Source organism: Canis aureus, chromosome 28 (assembly GCF_053574225.1).
Source record: "Canis aureus isolate CA01 chromosome 28, VMU_Caureus_v.1.0, whole genome shotgun sequence".
Classification (NCBI taxonomy): Eukaryota; Metazoa; Chordata; class Mammalia; order Carnivora; family Canidae; genus Canis; species Canis aureus.
In genome coordinates, this window is record NC_135638.1 from 15620563 (window position 1) to 15639699 (window position 19137).

General features: G+C 35.6%; 1 protein-coding gene and 1 long non-coding RNA gene across 7 annotated transcripts in view; one reads left to right on the top strand and one right to left on the bottom strand.

Moving 5' to 3' along the window:
• The window catches only part of LOC144300463 (uncharacterized), a 445593-nt gene that overhangs the window by 65137 nt on the left and 361319 nt on the right, over positions 1–19137 (top strand). The window lies entirely within an intron of this gene.
• Positions 1–19137, bottom strand: part of PKIA (cAMP-dependent protein kinase inhibitor alpha) — a 96246-nt gene that overhangs the window by 18488 nt on the left and 58621 nt on the right. For 2 of the 3 annotated variants that reach the window (XM_077876492.1, XM_077876493.1), the window contains exon 2: positions 12918–13038. The exons of the other annotated variant lie outside the window; for it this stretch is intronic. The gene's annotated coding sequence lies outside the window, so the exon portion shown is untranslated. The remainder of the gene's footprint in view (positions 1–12917; positions 13039–19137) is intronic. 3 annotated transcript variants of the gene reach the window in all.

Genomic DNA, 19137 nt, shown 5'->3' on the forward strand with positions numbered 1-19137 from the left:
GCTTGATCTCAGGACCCTGGGATCTTGACCTGAGCTGTAGGCAGATGTTTAACTTACTGAGCCACCAGGCGCCCCTCTATTGGTTTTCTAATGCTGTTTTCTCAACCTAAAATGCTCTTCTCGCCCAATGACAACAAAATCCTGCTCATCTCTCAAGGTGAATTTATAAACCACACCCTCTTTCCATTTCCAGGTATAATGATGAATTCTATTACAGTGTTCATTTAATTTGTGCTGTGCAATAATTAATTATTTTTATGTTGCTCTTCTCTTTTATTTTATTTTCCTGGAGATTTGGGTCTTAAATTTTTTACTTCCTCACAGTGGGAGTTGGTTCAGGATTTTTATGTTGTTCACATACCTATAAAAAGCATTTTGTAGAGTTGATTTTAATTATCTTACTTAAACTTCTTATGGGTTAAGTAAACTTATCAAGGTCATACCATTGTCAATAGTAAAGGTAAGCTGAGAAAGCAGGTTTCCTTATTTTTATTCATTTCTTTTCCTGTCTTGAAGACTTTTCATCAATTTGAGGAGGTGAGCTATAAACACTTCCTCTAATATACTTTTCTTCTATATATTCTTAATTATAATAGGATTTAAAAAAAACAGCAACAAAAAACACTCTAGAGTTCGTAGTAATCTTTCCTATTTTCACTGTACTTAACAGCTCTCTCTTTTTAGAGTGTTGTTTTTAATTAAATATATATGATTAAATAGCAAATTAATGCATGGAATGATCTGTCCTTCTCTTGTTTGAGCATTTTACATTACTTATTTAATATTTCAAGGGGTTTATAAATCATTTATCTGCTAATCTTTGCAACATCCCTGCTGAGACCGTCAATTAGCTGAAGAAGTACTGCTGGTTGGCAAGTGACAAGTAATATTACTTGCACTTTACAGATGAAGAAACTAAAGCTGAAAGAGGTTAATCGACTTGACCGTGTCTTACACAGTCTGTGGTAGTACTGATGTTAGAATGGAAGCCTGAGGTTTTTCACATCAAAATTGCAAAAGCATTAAAAGTCTGGGGCTGGTGCTGTTCTTAGTTATATAATACTTTCTAAATCCTCTGTCTTCTCTTCTCCTTTTTTGGGTCTGTAGGATTTTAAGGAGAAAAGATACCTTTAAAATCCATACCTTCTCATTGAACTAAGACTATTTTTCCCTATATCAAATAAATATTTAGCTTTTGAAAGGATGCTAGGACACTGACACATTTATTTTCAAAATAACTCATTAACTTTTCCATCTTTAAAATAACAGTGAAGGGTCAAATCAAGCTCAGTAATATTGTCTGGTCTGCTCCAAGTTATAACAATGACCATAAAAATAATGAAACCATTATTGTTTGCTAGTGTTTTATCAAAAATAACAAAATATTGACTATATTCCAGATTCCACACCAAATTATATAGTTTGTGAGAATTATATAATTTAAATTTCCCAACAGTTCTATCAAATATGTATTCTCATTATCTCACTTTTAAAGATGAAACAACAAGGATTTGGAAACATTAAGTCATGAAACTGGTAGGTGATTTAATCACTTATAAAAGTAGCTGACTGGGCAGCCCTGATGGCCCAGCAGTTTGGCGCCACCTTCAGCCCGGGATATGATCTTGGAGACCCGGGGATCAAGTCCCACATCGGGCTCCCTGCATGGAGCCTGCTTCTCCCTCTGCCTGTGTCTCTGCCTATCTCTCTGTGTTTCTGACATGAATAAATAAATAAAATCTTTAAAAATAAATAAATAAAAGTAGCTGATTGTCAGCAATATTTCTTTTAAAGTATGGAAGCAGTTCATATACTGTTTTAAGACATAGGATGATAGTTTATTGACATCCCTACAGTACCTGGTTTTTTAATATTATCATCTGAGATGGAAAATAATTGACATCACCATTTCTTCCTTGATTTCTAGATTTGTTTTAGAAACATTTTGCATTCCAACTCCCATAGATCTGGTCTACTCATCCAGGTGATGGTCCTCATCTTTAGACGTCTCAGGGCTGTTCAGCCTTGTGATAGTAAAAGCACACTCACCAGGAACTAGGAGTTTGAAAAGGACTTACTAAATTGATATCTAAAACAAAAATGATTTCAAAATATGAAAAAAAAATCTCCAAAACTGAGATATAAACTTGGTTAAATAATTTTTCCAATACCAATATTTGTACAATTCATCAACTGCTATGTTGTTCAATCTCAGAGAGTTCTGTTGGGCCTAGAGAGTGAAAGAGCAAGCATACAGTGGAGAGAGCTGTCTGGTATAGGAGGGCCGGGACTTTGTGACTAATTGAGTGGGGAGCATGAAGGTAGAGTGCCCTTCAGTAAGAATTCTGGGATTGCTTCTAGATCTCTAACTTGGATGGATGATAAGATGGCATTTTTTGGTGAATGCTAAAGGAAAGGCAAGGCAGCAGCAGCATAAGTCTAAAACGGCACTTTAACATTTCACAATGTCACATTTAAAGTAAATCTGGCATTCTTTTCTGAATGAATGAAAATGCATTCACTGAAAACACACATTCACACACCTGCTAATATCTGCTCTTCTGCAATCAAGTATTTTTTGCATAATGTCTAAATATCTATCCCAATTGAAATAGTGCTTATGCAACTCCAATATGCCTCTTTTCAGCCCAAAAGAAAAACAGTTGCTATGATTATGTTTTCATGTATTTTAATATATGTATCATCATTGCCAATTATCTGCTTTGCAGTTATGAGTTTTCTATATAGTATTTAATATCTTCCTTTATTGAAAATCTCATTGTTCAGGGGCACCTGAGTGGCTCAGTCAATTAAGCATCTGCCTTCTGCTCAGGTAGTGATCCTGGGGTCCTGGGACTGGGGCTCTCTGTTCAGCAGGGAGTCTGCTCTCCTTCCCTCATGTTCTCTCTCTCAAATAAATAAAATCTTTTTAAAAAATGAAAAAAGGGGAAAATATCATTCAGTATTATAATGTTTTTCATGTTTATTATATGTCTGAATGTTAGAATTACTGATTAATCTCTCTATTAATGGAATGATTTTCAGGACAATGTTTAATACTCTTTTTCTCTACCATCATTATATTTTAAGATTTTCCATACATCACTTTATATGGGATTTTCAGATTTTTTAGACTTTTTGAAGTCAGTAGGATAGGTGCCAGAGAGAAAAAGGAATGCTGAATAGCAACACAAATTAAAGAAATATCTTAACAAATTAAAAATGCATTAACTAGCTACTGAAAAAATATATAAATATTTACATAATATATAGTAGCTATATAAATAATAGTTTTAAAATGAGATAATACAAAGCAAGCTATGTTAAAATATGAATTTTAAAATGTGGTAAAATCACTATTATAAGAAGCTTTTTGTAAGGTGAGAAGACAAATAATAAGTGCTTTTTTGTCTAGGAGACAAATTGTTATTCTGAAAAACCTCACGACATTTCTTAGCTTATCAAAATCACTTTGCGGGATCCCTGGATGGCTCAGGGGTTTTGGCGCCTGCCTTTGGCCCAGGGTGTGATCCTGGAGTCCCGGGATCCAGTCCCACATCGGGCTCCCTGCGTGGAGCCTGCTTCTCCCTCTGCCTATGTCTTTCTCTGTGTCTCTCATGAATAAATAAATAAAATTTTAAAAAACAAAAACCAAAACCCAAAATCACTTTGCTATCAATATTAAGCATCTCTGTTATCAACTCTATTATCAGTATTGGAAATTGTTATGACTCAATCTCATTAGAAGGAACATTTAAGAAACACTTAAAGCAATAAACATTGATTTTAATAAATAGAAAACCACTTATATGATGAAATATAATAAACTGAGAAATTAAAAGATCTCAAAATAGAGAGATTCCATTGACCAAAGTATAAACTACTAAAGGATGGAGGTTTCTATTTTTCTTATTTGTCCTTCAAATTTCAGAAACGGGTTATAAGTATGGTGTAGGGTACAAAGTAAATATTTTAAAAAAATTTTTTGAGTTCATTACCTTTGTGGTACAAATTAGGATTTGTACTGACATAAAACTAGAAGATTTTTATTTCAGCACTCTGAATTGTTAATGTCTTTATCTAATTTCCATAATGTCTGTGTCCACCAAACTTATTTGACCACATGCATCTCCTAAATTCTAGGCTTTCATTTTTGCATATCACTTCATTAATTCACACCAACCTTTGATATTTTTATAGCATAGCTTAAGAGTATAAAAACACATAGAAGCATTTGCCAAAGAACTCTAAATAAAACACGTCTCAGAAGACAACTACCATATGATTTCACTCATGTGGAATCTGAAAAACAAAGTGAATTAACAAGCAAACATAAGGTAGAATCAGACCTATAAATACAAAGAACAAACTGAAAGTTATAGGGGTGGGTGGGCAAAATGGGTGAAGGGGAGTAGGAGATACAGGCTTCCACTTATAGAATGAATAAGTCACAGGAATAAAAGGCACAGCACAGGGAATGTAGTCAACAATTTTGTAATAGTGTTATATGGTGACAGATGGTAGCTATACTTGTGGTGAGCACAGCATAATGTGTAGAGATAATGAATCACTATGTTGTACACCTGAAACTAATGTAACATTGTATATTAACTGTACTCAAAAAAAAAAAAAACCAGATCTCATATATGAAATTAGAGGCCTGCTTGGTTATACTTCTATCTAAGGGCCTTATCTAAAGTAAGACCTATCAATCCTGCTGCACATATAAATCACCTAGGATGGCTTTTAAACCTACTAATGACTGACCCTACTATCATATTTGATTTTCATCTAAATGACAATAATAGTTTTTTTTATTTGATTTTGTTTATTCATGAGAGACACACAGAGAGAGAGGCAGAGACATTGGCAGAGGGAGAAGCAGGCTCCATGCAGGGAGCCCGATGTAGGACTCGATCCTGGGACTCCGGGATCACGCACTCAGCTGAAGGCAGACACTCAACCGCTGAGCCACCCAGGCGTCCCAATAATTTTTTGATTGAGAACTTTATTTCATTGTCTGCAAAGGCAGCACAGTATTTGATAGGAAATGTGTTTCTATGTGTGTTTGTGCACACACACGCAATCTCTAGTGCTTTTAAAATTATGAGACAGGGTTAACAATAATAGCTGAATTCCATTTATCAGCTTGGTAAAGTGCAAAGAAACAGGGAAAATAATTCAAAGATTTTTTTTTTTAAAGTCTTGGAGAAATCTTTAGGAAATTAATACAAAATGGTGGAACATAAAAAAATCTTGTTTCATTTACTCCCTAATCTGTAGCACTGCAAACAACAGAGGTTAACCTGGAATTTAAATTAAGTTATGCTATATTGTATTAAGTATAACCAATAGCCAAAAATTAACTTGCCGTTAATTTTTTCCAAACAGATCACATTTTTGTCCTTCCTTCTCTCCCCATCTACCTTTAAGTTATGTCAACTCTACATTTCACCATGTTACTCCTAATACATCTCCTCTACTAGAATGTGTTTCTGTATTTACTGCTATTTAATAGTTCAACAGTAAAAAATCATAAATGTAGGCAGAGGCATTTTAAGAAGGAAAGAAAATGTCCTTACACATTTTTAAACTAGAAATAGCAGTTCAAAATGAATTATAAAATACCAAAAAATTTAAAATGTAGTTATAACTAAATTTTGCAGTTAGTTATCACCCCTATTAAAGAAGCAAGAAAGGCAAGGCATAGAAGGAATGCGTTGTTGAGGGCAATGAAAATAAGCAGGTACTGAAAGCTACTATTTTACATGTCATCCATGTTCAATGGATTTAGAAGGCAGAGGTTTGAGTGCCATTATTATTACTTGCTTACCATTTGATGCTGGGCAAACTTTTGAATTTCTTGGGATTCTGTTTTTTTGGGGGGTGGGATTCAGTTTTAATGACTTCAAAATATGGGTTCCCAAACTAAGAAAATACTTAAAAGCTTTTCTAAGCCTAAAAGTCACTGACCTAGTGTCCACGTGCCCTTTACAAAGCTAAGTTTTCACAAAAGATAGCATATTTCTAAAAGCTTTTGGAGATAGAAAAAGCTATATTTAGATAGTGTGTTCAGTGTCCATGGGTGTTCTCAAGTCTTACTACTATTTTTAGCCAGGTGTAGGCCAGTAGGACAACACATTTACTTTAACTCCTAACTGTCCAGGTTTCTTTGAGTTAAAGATAAGTTTTCCATTATTCCAAATGTTGACTTAGGAAATTGTTGAAAAGAAGAATTGTTTTAATTTATTTATTAAATTGCCCCACTGTTACATGACCTGACTGGAAACATGATTTATAAGGTTGTATTTTGGTTTGGACATGTAGTCTTTATCCTGTTGTTTCTTTCTTTCTTTTCTTTTCTTTTTTTTTTTTTAAAGATTCATTTATTCATGAGAGAACAGAGAGAAAGAGGCAGAGACACAGGTAGAGGGAGAGCCTGATGTAGAACTTGATCCCAGATCCCGGGATCAGGCCCTGAGCTGAAGGCAGGTGCTCAACCGCTGAGCCACCCAGGCGTCCCACATCCTGTTGTTTCATTATAGACTTCTTATAGGCTAAATACGTGCAACTGTTTTGTATTCCTGAGTGTGAGTGTTTCTTAGCTTTTTGTTTTGTTGTTCTGTTTATAAATTTCAGGCTGATTTTCCCCAATTTGAATGCAAGTAGGAATTTATAAATTTCTTAAGAACATATTTTCATTCTTACGAATCTTGATTTTATTCTAATACACAGGAGACTTTATCAGATTCACAGACATTTGATAAAGAACAAAAGAAAAAAAATATCATTAGGGAAAAACCCAAAACCTCAAATGGAAAGTGATATAACTGATAAGAAGATTATGGTGTTAGTAAGAGAAATTAGCACAAATAGACCTACCATTGTAGACTTTTAACTACACTAGTCTCCAGGAGGAGGAGGATTACCTGAATTCACCAGTTCCAATTTTTGTTACATATGGTTAAAACACATTTTGCACACATGTACCAGGAAACATTAAAATAAATGTTCATGTAAGTGCTGTTCATAATATGTCCAAAACAACCCAAATACCACCAACAGAGTAAACAATAAGCATATTTTCTTCTATTTACAATGCAATATTATACAGTAGTAAAATTAATGAGCACTAACACAACATGGCTGAACCTTAGAAACATAATGGTGAGTGAAAAAAAGCAAGCAGAGGAGACTACATAAAATATGAAATTATAAAAGTCAATGATAAGCAAAATCACGTATATAGTTTAAAAACATACATAAAAATTAAATGAATGCTGAACATAAAAACAAGAACAGTTATTTCTTTGGTGAAAGCAGGAAAGTGGGATGAGGGTGAGGCACAATGATTCAGCAGTTTGGATTCTAGTTCTTAGTTTTAGTGGTGTGTATGTAGTTTATTTTGCTATTATATCTCATAACAATATATTTGAATATGTTCTTTTGTATGTATTAGGTATTATATAATAGTATTTTTAAAATTAGAATCTCCTATATACCAAAGATAACCTCTAGTCATTAATTATAGAGAAGGAAGTCTACTTTGACCCACATATGTATTTATTCATTAAGGTTGTAAAGTTGAAATCTTTCAGGGACTCCTGGGTGGCTCAGTGGTTAAGTGTCTGCCTTTGGCTCAGGTTGTGATCTCAGGGGCCCAGGATTGAGTCCCACATCAAGTTCCCCACAGGGAGCCTGCTTCTCCCTTTGCGTATGTCTTTGTTTCTGCCTCTGTTTCTGCCTCTCTCTCTCTCTCTCTCTGTGTCTCTCATGAATAATAAATCTTTAAAAAAAAAAGTTGAAATCTTTCAACTATAAAAGTTTTCCCTATTCAGTTGAGGACTTTATTTTCCATACGGAGACCTCCTACTTTGGGACAATTTAAGTGATACTAGTCCTGTGGCTGCCTAGGAATTTTAAAAACAACTGATGAATAAAAGTGGACCATTTCCTCACACTATACACAAAAATAGACTCAAAATGGATGAAAGACCTAAATGTGAGACAAGAATCCATTAAAATCATAGAGGAAAACGCAGGCAGCAACCTCTTTGACCTCAGTCGCAGCAACTTCTTACTAGACACGTCTCCAAAGGCAAGAGAAACAAAGGCAAAAATGAACTATTGGGACTTCATCAAGATGAAAAGCTTTTGCACAGCAAAGGAAATAGTCAACAAAACAAAGAGACAACCAACAGATTGGGAGAAGGTATCTGCAAATGTCTTATCAGATAAAAGGCTAGTATCCAAAATCTATAAAGAACTTATCAAGCTCAACACCCAAAGAACAAATAATCAAATCAAGAAATGGGAAGACATACAAAGGACCAACAGACACATGAAAAAATGCCCCACATTGCTCGGCATCAGCTAAATACAAATCAAAACCACAATGAGTTATCACCTCACACCAGTCAGAATGGTTAAAATTCACAAGGCGGTAAACTACAGATGTTGGTGAGGATGTGGAGAAATGGGAACCCTCTTACATTATTGATGGGAAGCTGGTGCAGCCTTCTGGAAAACAGTATGGAGGTTCTTCAAAAAGTGGAAAATAGAGCTACCCTGTGTTCTAACAATTGCAGTATTAGGTATTTACCCCAAAAATAAACATGTAGTGATCCAAAGGAGCACCTGCACCCCAGTGCTCATAGCAGCAATGTCCACATTAGCCAAACTATGGAAAGAGCTTAGATGTCCATCAACAGATGAATGTATAAAAAAAGATGTTTTACATATATATATATATATATATATATGTGTGTGTGTGTGTATATATATATAATGAAATATTATATATATATAAAATGGAATATTACTCAGCCATAAAATATCTTTTGCCATTTGCAACAACGTGGATGGAACTAGAGAATATAATGCTAAGTGAAATAAGTCAATCAGAGAAAGACAATTACCATACGATCTTACTAATATGTGGAATTTAAGAAACAAAATAGAGAATCATAGGGAAAAAGAGGAAAAAATAAAACAAAACGAAATCAGAGAGGGAGACAAACTATAAGAGACTCTTAATCATAGGAAACAAACTGAGGGTTGCTGGAGGGGAGGAAGATGGGGTGATGAGGTAACTGGGTGATGGACATCAAGGAGGGCATGTGATATAATGAACACTGGGTATTATATAAGACTGACAAATCACTGACCTCTACCTCAGAAACCAACAATATGTCATATGTTAATTATTTAAATTTTTTTTAAAGATTTTATTTATTTATTCACAAGAGACACAGAGAGAGAGAGGCAGAGACACAGGTAGCGGGAGAAGCAGGCTCCATGCAGGAGCTGATGTGAGACTTGATCCCAGGACTCCAGGATCACACCCTGGGCCAAAGGCAGGCTCTGAACCACTGAGCCACTCAGGGTGGCCCTAATTATTTAAATTTAAATAAAGTCTTAAAAACCTTGATAACTACAATCTCCTGCCCCAAGAGAATATAATTAAAGAATGGAGAGGGATAAGTAATCTCATACATTATTGATAAATACATATAAAGACAAAAATGTTACAAAGTTATTTCCCCATCTAGCAACTTAGTTTTTATTAATAAGTACATCAGAATACCACTGATTAATAAAAGACTAAAATAATCATAATGAGTGGATTTCCTCTTTTTGCAATGAATTCCAGGATACTCTTTTAGAATTTTACTTCATCGTCATATCTGAGAGAGACAGCGACAGAGACTGTGTGCATGTGTGTGTGTGTGTGTCCGTGTGTGTGCGTGTGTGTTTGGTTTTGTGGAAGTTGCATTTGCTAAAATTTACATTTCTTTAATTAAATGGTTTTTGTTTTCCCTTAGGAATGCAAAAAAGATAGCAACAGCAGGTTACAGAGAAATAGCTGATGCAGTACTATGGCTATACCTGTGGAAAAAGTATAAATAACTTTAGAAGTGAATGATTCTGAAATTGCCCTTACCTTGTCATTATAAAAATGCTCCAGAAATTATGTGTTGTAAATAATATGGCCCAGAAGTTTATTAGGGGATTTTCTATCCATATATGAGTCATTTAATAGTATGTCTAATGTAGGTACTATGCCTAAATGTAATGGGATGACATGTAAATGATTAAAACTAGATAAATTTTCTACAAAGCTGTAATAATCAAAACAGTATGGTACTGGCACATAGATCAGTGGAACAGAATAGAAAGCCCAGAAATAAATCCACACTTATTTGGTTAATTAATCTTTGACAAAGAAGGCAAGAATATGCAATGGAAAAAGATAGTCTCTTCAATAAATGGTGCTGGGAAACAGGACAGCTATATGTAAAGGAATGAAACTGGACCTCTTTCTTATGCCATATACAAAACCGAACTCAGATTAAATTTGAGTTGGATTAGATTGGATTAGAGACCTAAATGTGAGACCTGAAACCATAAGAATTCTAGAAGAGAACACAGGCAGTAATTTCTCTGATAGCTGCAGCAACACTTTTCTAGATGTCTTCTAAGGCAAGGGAACAAAAGCAAAAATAAACTATTGGAACTACATCACAATAAAAAGCTTTTGCATAGCAAAGGAAACCATCACCAGGGACGCCTGGGTGGCTGCCCGGTTAAGCACGTAGGCCTTTGGCTCAAGGCGTGATCCTGGAGTCTGGGGATCCAGTCCCACATCAGGCTCCCTGCATGGAGCCTGCTTTCCCTTTGCCTATGTCTCTGCCTCTCTCTTTCTGTGTCTCTCATGAATAAGTAAATAAAATCTTAAAAAAAAAAAAAAAAAGGAAACCATTACCAAAACAAATAGGCCACCTACTGAATGGGAGAAGATATTTGCAAATGATATATCTGATAAGGGGTTAATATCCAAAATATATAAAGAACTTATATAACTCAATACCCCCCCCAAAAAAAACCTCCCAAAAAAGGAAAAAAAAAAAAAAACCACCAACAATCCAATAAAAAAATGGGCAGATAACTAAATAGACATTTTCCAAAGGCATACAGATGGCTAACAGACGCATGAAAAGATGTTCAACATCATAATTATCAAGGAAATGTAAATCAAACCACAATGAGCTATCACCATACACCTGTCAGAATAGCTAAAATCAAAGACACTAAATAAAAAGTGTTGGTGAAGATGTGGAGAAAAAGAAACCCTTCTGCACTGTTGGTGGGAATATAAATTGGTACAGCCCCTGTGAAAAACAGTATGGAGATTTCCCAAAAAATGAAAAATAGAAATACCATATGATTCAATAATTCTACTGGGTACTTACCTAAAGAAAACAGAAACACTAATTTGAAAAGCTATGTACCCTATGTTTCTTGCATCATTATTTACAATAACCAGTTATGGAAGCAACCTAAGTATCCCATCAGTATCCCATGAATGAATAAGAAAGATGTGGCACACACGTATACATACATATACACACAGGAATATTACACAATTATCAAAAAGGATGAGATCATGCCATTTGAGACAAAATGCATGGACCTAGAGGGTAGTATGTTAAGTGAAACAAATCAGACTAAGACAAATATCATATGATTTTACTCAAATGTGGAATCTAAAAAAACCAAATGAATAAACAAGCAAACAAAAAGGAGAATCAGACCTATAAATACAGAGAACGAATGATGATGGCCAATGCAAAAGGTGGTAAGGGGACTGACAAAATGGGTGAAAGGGAGTGAGAGATATAGACTTCCAGTTAGAGAATGATCAAGTCACAAGAATCAAAAGCCCAGCATAGGGAATACAGTCAATGATATTGTAATAGTGTTGTATGGTGACAGATGGGAGCTACACTTGTAGTGAGCATGGGGTAACATATACAGATGTTGAATCACTATGTTGTACACATGAAACTAATGTAATATTGTGTGTCAACTATACTTGAAAAAAATTTTAACTAGATAAATTCTTCAGCCTTATTAGTAGTGTGAGATCTATGTAGGCTTTCATTTCATGGGTATTTTTGCCATAGGCCCTCACAAATATGGGGTCTGTGTTGGTCTTATAATTATTCCTAGAATCATGAGGACTGATCCATTCTTTCCACAAATTTTATTGCTTACATTTCATGTGTCAGGTACAGTGCTGGGTCCTGAGAATATAAAAGTCAATACACAAGGAAATTCAAGGATAAACATTTTCTAACATGTTAAGATTTTTTCATTCATTCATCCATAAGTCATTCCCCACGGTCTTATATTGAGTAGCGAGTAGGATCAAGTGGTGGGCTAAATACTGAATATATAACTGTGAGTGAAATGGAGAGGCCCTTGATTTTTGGATGTCACTACTGTCTTTTGTCTTGCCATATAATGAGTCATCTTTATTATTCCTTTGCCTTACGTTTTTAGCTCAAATTTTGCTAATGAAAAATAAAATCATTAGTTGTATTTTGACATGCATAGGTAAATGAGGTCCTCTTTCCTATGCCCCATTTTCCTCCTTTTTAACTCCCTATGTGCACTACTTTTTGGCAAGACCAAAAATAGATGTGCCCCAACAAGAACCAAGCTGATTTCTTCACAACATTGACTAGAGCTGTTCCCCACTTAAAAGACTACTTGATGTCATCATGGCCATTAATTTGAATAGGCAAATAGAAGATCATGAAGACAATCTAGTCAATGATTTGTCCTAGGAGAAAGTAACAAAGAGATTAATCTGCTGTTCCACATGCCTAACCTCTTAGGATTAAACTAGTCACCAAGATCACTACATGTACTAGGCAACAAGGAGCTAAAAATGGAAAAAAGCATCATACTGTTATTGCATTCATTTTCCTCCAAGGTACTCTCTGATAAACACTACAACTGCCAAGGGAATTGCAAACAGCTTCCTTGTAGGTTATACATCTATCTTTTTCCAAGTAATTATATCCAACCCTCAGAACAGGTGGTTGAATATGTGAGATAAATGTTCCTACCTGATTGGAAACCTTCTTGTCCTTAATTCATTGGCTATACTTGATTTTTTTGTTCTTGGATCACACCTTCTACCAGAAATTGCTCCTTTGGAGAAACCAGGCCTTCCAGAAACTCAAGAAACTGAAATGGAGATGGCAAGAGAAAGGAACATTATTGGTATTTATAAATCTCAATTTTAAAATTTTAAGTAAATGTCCAAACCTAGGTCTTCTAAACAATATAATAACTTAAGGGAAATCCACAGTTTATAAGTTTGAATACTCACAAGTGAACATTTTTTTTTAAGATTTTATTTATTTATTCATGAGAGGGAGAGAGAGAGAGAGGCAGAGGGAGGGGCAGAGACATAGGCAAGGGAGAAGCAGGCTCCCTGTAGGGACCCTGATGTGGAACTTGATCTCGGACCTCAGGATCACACCCTAAGCTGAAAGCAGATGCTCAAATGCTGAACCACCCAGGTGTCCCTCACAAGTGAACATATTATGATAAGAGTACAGGTTGCATTTTGGGCCTTCAAGCCAAGCAAGAAAAGAAAAAAAAGCCATTATCCTTTGTTCATTATAACACAAAAAGCAAAAAAGGCAAGTTTTCTGTCTTTTTCTTCAAAATTTGCTTCCTTCAGTCTTCATCCACATCTTTAGTAAATTATTAATTTGACTAAACTTATTCATAAAATAAACATAGAAACTTAACAAATATATTTCATAGAGACCTTTAATGTGTATTACCCATTGCACATGCGCACCATGAGCTTGTCTTTTTAAGCACTGTTGCACACAAAAGTGTCTTTGTCTTGGGGAAACACACACACACACACACACACACACACACACGTGTCTCTTTGTGATGGGGTGGTGGCGAGAGAATAAATCTGTTGACTGCTAGTCAGTGATTTAGAAAAATAAATACAAAGGTAAAAGGAAAGGTTGCAAGTAAAGAAATAAAGTCCTGACGCTGTGCTTCAGAAATAATAGTAGCAGTTTTCTGAGTAGCTGAGGAAGCAGTCTCCTCAAATGATAGTCACACCTGTTATAGACCATCTGCCATATATTCCAGCATCATTAATGGAAAACAAATGGCACTATATTACCTTCTCTTTATCCATTGGCCATTTTCATACAAATTATTTTTCTCTTCAAAGTTGTGCCTTTTCCTATATGGTTTACATTAGGATCTGGGAAGAGTGACATAATGTGCCATGCCTTGGTACTTTTACAGTGATGTGTCTGCAGGAGTTGGATTATTAGGAAGCTATAAATTGTTGAAATCGTCTTAGGTTGAGTTCCCTTAGAAGCAGAACCTAAGAGAATTTGAATGCAAACTGTTTATCTGGGAGGTAGTCCCAGGAAACTCAGAAGTGGAGTGGAAATTGAGAACAGAGGCATGGAAGGAGGCCAATAGTGGTGCATTACTGAACAGATTACTCTGGGGGAACTACTGTGGGAGTTCATGGGAATTCTGTGAGTCTGTAGAGCATGACTCAGAGTTATCTCAATAATGGGTGAGAAACTTGAAGTACTTATCTTCCAACCCCCCTCTGTCATGGTTGAAAGCTACACCCAGATCCATTAACTCTTCAACATTTCTATGTGTACTGTGTACAGTATAGGCTGATATGTAACATGAATGAGTGAATTTTTAAAGCAAAGGAAAGAGAAAATCATGGTAGCATGAAAATGAATAGCTAAGGATTAGACCAGAAAAGAGTTCCACATACAATCAGTATAAAGAGTGCTCACCAGAGTATAAGAAAAGAAGACATTGGGGAGAGTGTTAGAAGCCAGATCATGAAAGGTCCATGTGTGTATAGTAAATGCTATGGTCTGAATGTTTGTGTCCTCCCAAAATTCATGTTAAAACCCTAATTCTCAGATGTACTGGTATTCATAGGTAGGACCTTTGGGAGGTGGTTAGGTCATGAGGGTGGAGCCCTCTTGAATGGGATTTGTGATTTTGTAAAAGAGACCCCACAGGGCTCCCTAGCACCTTCTGCTACTTGAGGATACAACGACAAATCTGTGACCCAGCATGCTGGCACCCTAATTGAATTTTCAGCCTCAGAACTGTGGGAAAAAATATATTTTTGTTCATGAGCTACCCAGTCAGCATTTTGTGATAGCAGTGCAAACAGACTAAGATGGTTCAGAATGTGAGATTTTTATCCTAAGGAAGATGGGAATCCATTGAAGGATTTTCTTAAAGATACTATTTTTAAGTAATCTCTACACTCAACATGGGGCTCAAACTCACAACTCTGAGATCTAGTTGCTTTACTGAGTCCCCTACTCCCCTGCCCCATTGAAGGATTTTAACTGGAAAGTTAAAGTTAGAGAAAAATTTATTTGCATAACAAGATCAGGTGTTTTTATAAGAAAAAATTGCTTGTTTGTTTCAGTTTTAGAAAATCACTCTGGAGACACTGTGGCTGGAATGCTGGGGAAGTGTGATGACAATTCCGGATATAGAAAGATTAATTAGTAGTCCAATAATATAATCAAACAAAAAAGTAAACATAAAATTTGTGAATTTGTGACTGACAGTTCTTTCAGTACTTGAAAAATGTTATGCCAATGTTCTGGCTCCAAGTTTCAGATTATAAACATGTTGCCATTGGAACTGGTGTTTCTCTGTAAGTAATATATTCTCTCTCCTTGTTTACTTTCAAGATTTTTTTTATCTTTATTACTTATAAGTTTAATTATGATATGTCTCAGCAAGGAAATCTTCGTGTTTATCCTGTTTGCGATTTCTCAGCTTCTTAAATCTGCAAGTTTATGTCTTTTAAAAATTTGGGTACTTTTTGAAAAAAATCATTTATTCATGAGAGACAGAGAAAGCCAGAGACATAGGCAGAGGGAGAAATAAGCTCCCTGCGGGGAGCCCAGTATGGGACTTGATCCTAGGACCCCTGGATCATGATCTGAGCCAAACGCAGATGCTCATCAGTTCTATAATTTTCACTTGTTTTTTTAATTTCTAGTTCTCTGCTTACATTTTCTATTTTTCCCCCATTTATTTCAAGGAATACATAATGGCTTATTGAAGCATTTACATGATAGCCTATAATCTTTGTTAGATAATTCCAATATCTGACTTATCTTGATGTTGATGCATGTTGTTGGTCTTTTTCATTCATTTTGTGATTTCCTTGTTCTTGAGATCATAAGTAATTTTCAATTATATGTGAATATTTTAAGTATTATAGGACTCTGAATCTTATTTAATCTTCTTCTTATTATTATTTTAAGCAGGAAGACCCCTCTATTGAGGTGTGACATGAGGCCTGGAGATGGAAATAGGTATATACAGCTTTCCATTGGGCCCTGTTGACAATATCCCAGCAAAAATGGACACTGACTCACATTGTTTCACTGTAGACAGGTGGCATAGAAATTCAGTTCTCCTTTTGCCCTGCTGATACTTGCCCCCAAAAGTGGGACCATTCATATCACCTTGTGAATGGGACTGGAGGTTCAGCAGGTTCCCTGACATTAGGAGAGGTGGAAGTAAAGTGTTAACTGTCCTTCTTCACACCATCTCATTTCATTTCATTGATGCTGGTTGTGGGTAGAGACTTAGTGCTCCACTGACACCAGAGTGGGAAGATGAAAACTGCCAACTAGCCCCGCCAACTAGCCTTTCTTCTACCTCAATTCTATCTTACTGCTTCAGGATAGATATAGGCATTCAGCACCCTACTGGGTCTCACTGACACCAGGTGTCAGGGGAAAGTGGAGTGCCTACTAGTTCCAATTTGCAACATTCTGTTATATTGATTTCAAGTGGAAGTGGAGGCTAAGCTCCCAAATTGGACTCTAAGACTGTGTGAAGGCAGTTCAGTGTTAACTAGTCCTGTCTTAAATCTCTTTGCTGATAGGTAGGTGTGGAGGCTCAGCCCACTGATGGACCACACTGAAATAACCCTAGTAGGAGAGTCAGAGTGCTGCTTGCTTTTTGGAGGGTAGGAGTGTGGAAGATCAGTTCTTCACTTGGTCCCACTGAAACCAAGGGGCATAGGTGGTGGTTGCAATTTTTCCATTGCATTTTGGCTTGAGCACAATAGGTATTGCCAAAATGGTTTTCTGTTGTTAGCAATCCTTTTCCTCATACTTTGGCTGGAGAGACAAAGTTTTTCTGGAAGCTTTTTCTGTCTCTTTCTATTGGTGGTTATGGATTGGAGGCTCCTGCAATGTACTCTGCAGAATATATGGGAAGCAGTAGTAAATAGAAGTCACCATGTCATTCCTCAAGTCCCAAGGTCCCTAGTAAGTCCATCTCTGGTTGCATCTTTCAGTATCTTCCTATTCTTGTTTGTCATGTTATATTCAGAGTTTTAGTTTTCAGTGTGAGGACCTGGGAGAAATGGACTACTCCATCTTGTTGGAAGCAGATGTCTGGCAGTCTATTGATGTTGGAAGTACTAATTTTCACACTTTGAGGAACGCCTTGGGTGGTTCAGTTGGTTAAGTGTCCAATCTTGATTTTGGTTCAGGTCATGACCTCAGGGTTATGAGACTGAGCCCAGCATTGGGTTACACACTCAACAGGGAGTCTGCTAGAGATTCTCTCCCTCTCTCTCTACCCTTCCTCCCCACTCTCTCTCTAAAAATAAATAAATCTTTTTTAAAAAGTATTGATTTTTACATTTTAAAACTCAAGTGTTGGATTGGAAATTTAAAAATAAGCAAGGAATGAGGCAAGAAGGATATTACATGGTTATAGATCAGAGTAGGAAACTTCAGTATACATTCATGATTAGCTTAATATTGACACACATGGTTAGTATAAACACATATGTCTCTTTGCTTAGTCAGCTAAAAAGACTGGAAGCAAAGACACTCCAGCAGCAATGCACATACCACCCACCCAGACCTTTGTGTCTAGTACCATTCTACAATAAAAGGATCTAGGAAAAATGACTGATTCTAGGGCTGGGACAGTAAATATATAAGATGAGCCTGGACCATCTTTCAGAAAAAAGGAAATACTAAAAAATACAGACCTATATGGATCAGGACATATCAGAGTAGCAGAAGAGCCAACTGAAAGAGTTCAGATTGGTCATAACTAGAACAACTTAAGCAACAAAGTGAATAAAGTAGTATTATTATAACCTAAAGTATAAAATAAAAATCCATGAGTTCTTATTGATAAAAATAAATAATTGAATACATGATTAAATGGGGAAGAACAGTCAAATCTCCAATGCAGAATTCCAAATAGCTTATATAGATACTCTACCTTAAGCATAACTCTCCATTCCTTAGCTTTGGGCTAAGCATAATGACTCTCTTCCAAAGTATAAAGTATGAAATTGGAGAAAAGACTAACTTTACAAAAGAGAAACCTGAAAAGTCCTACCTCAGCCAGGCGATCAAGGTTACTTTCAGCAGTCATAAATCATGTTGATAGTATGTACCCTTGATGTGATCTGACAAAATGGCCCTTGTACTCTGCTGTCTTCCCCCGCCCCCAAACACAATCCATTAATGGTATTGTAAAAAAACCTGATTTATACTACTCAAAATTGTCAAGGTCATCAAAACCAGGAAAGTCTGAGAAACTAACAAAACCAAGAGGAGCCTAAGGAGATATGGCAACTAAATGTAATTATTATCCTGGATAGAATCCTGGAACAGAAAAAGGACATTACATAAAAACTAAAGAAATATGACTGAAGTATGGACTTTAGTAAATGATAATATATCAATATTTGTTAATTAACTATAACAAATGTAACATTCTAATATAAATCATTAGTAATAGAGGAGAATGGGTGTATGAAATATGGATATATTCTATACTATCTTCTCAATTTTTCTATGAAATTAGAACTGTTCTAAAAAATAAAGTCTATGAACATAACTATTTTCTGTTTTATAATTTTGCCTGTATTTCTTAACGAATATGTAACTTTGATTTACTTTCATTGATATTGATGTTAAAGAAAAAAACTTTAGAAAGGATATGTAATTCCAATTCAATAAGCAATGACTCTTGGTACCACTTTTTTGGAAGAAGCACTACATAAATCAAAGCAAACTGTCTTTAAATACTGAATTCTTTTCCATGCTTAATCTTTTACATGACTAATGTGTACTACAGGCATGATCCTACTTCAGAGGACAGAGATTATCATAAACATTGTTTGTAGGCAATGTCTAAAGTATAGTGAAATATTAATGGAAGATACTGAAAAAACTTTGGATAATGTATTTT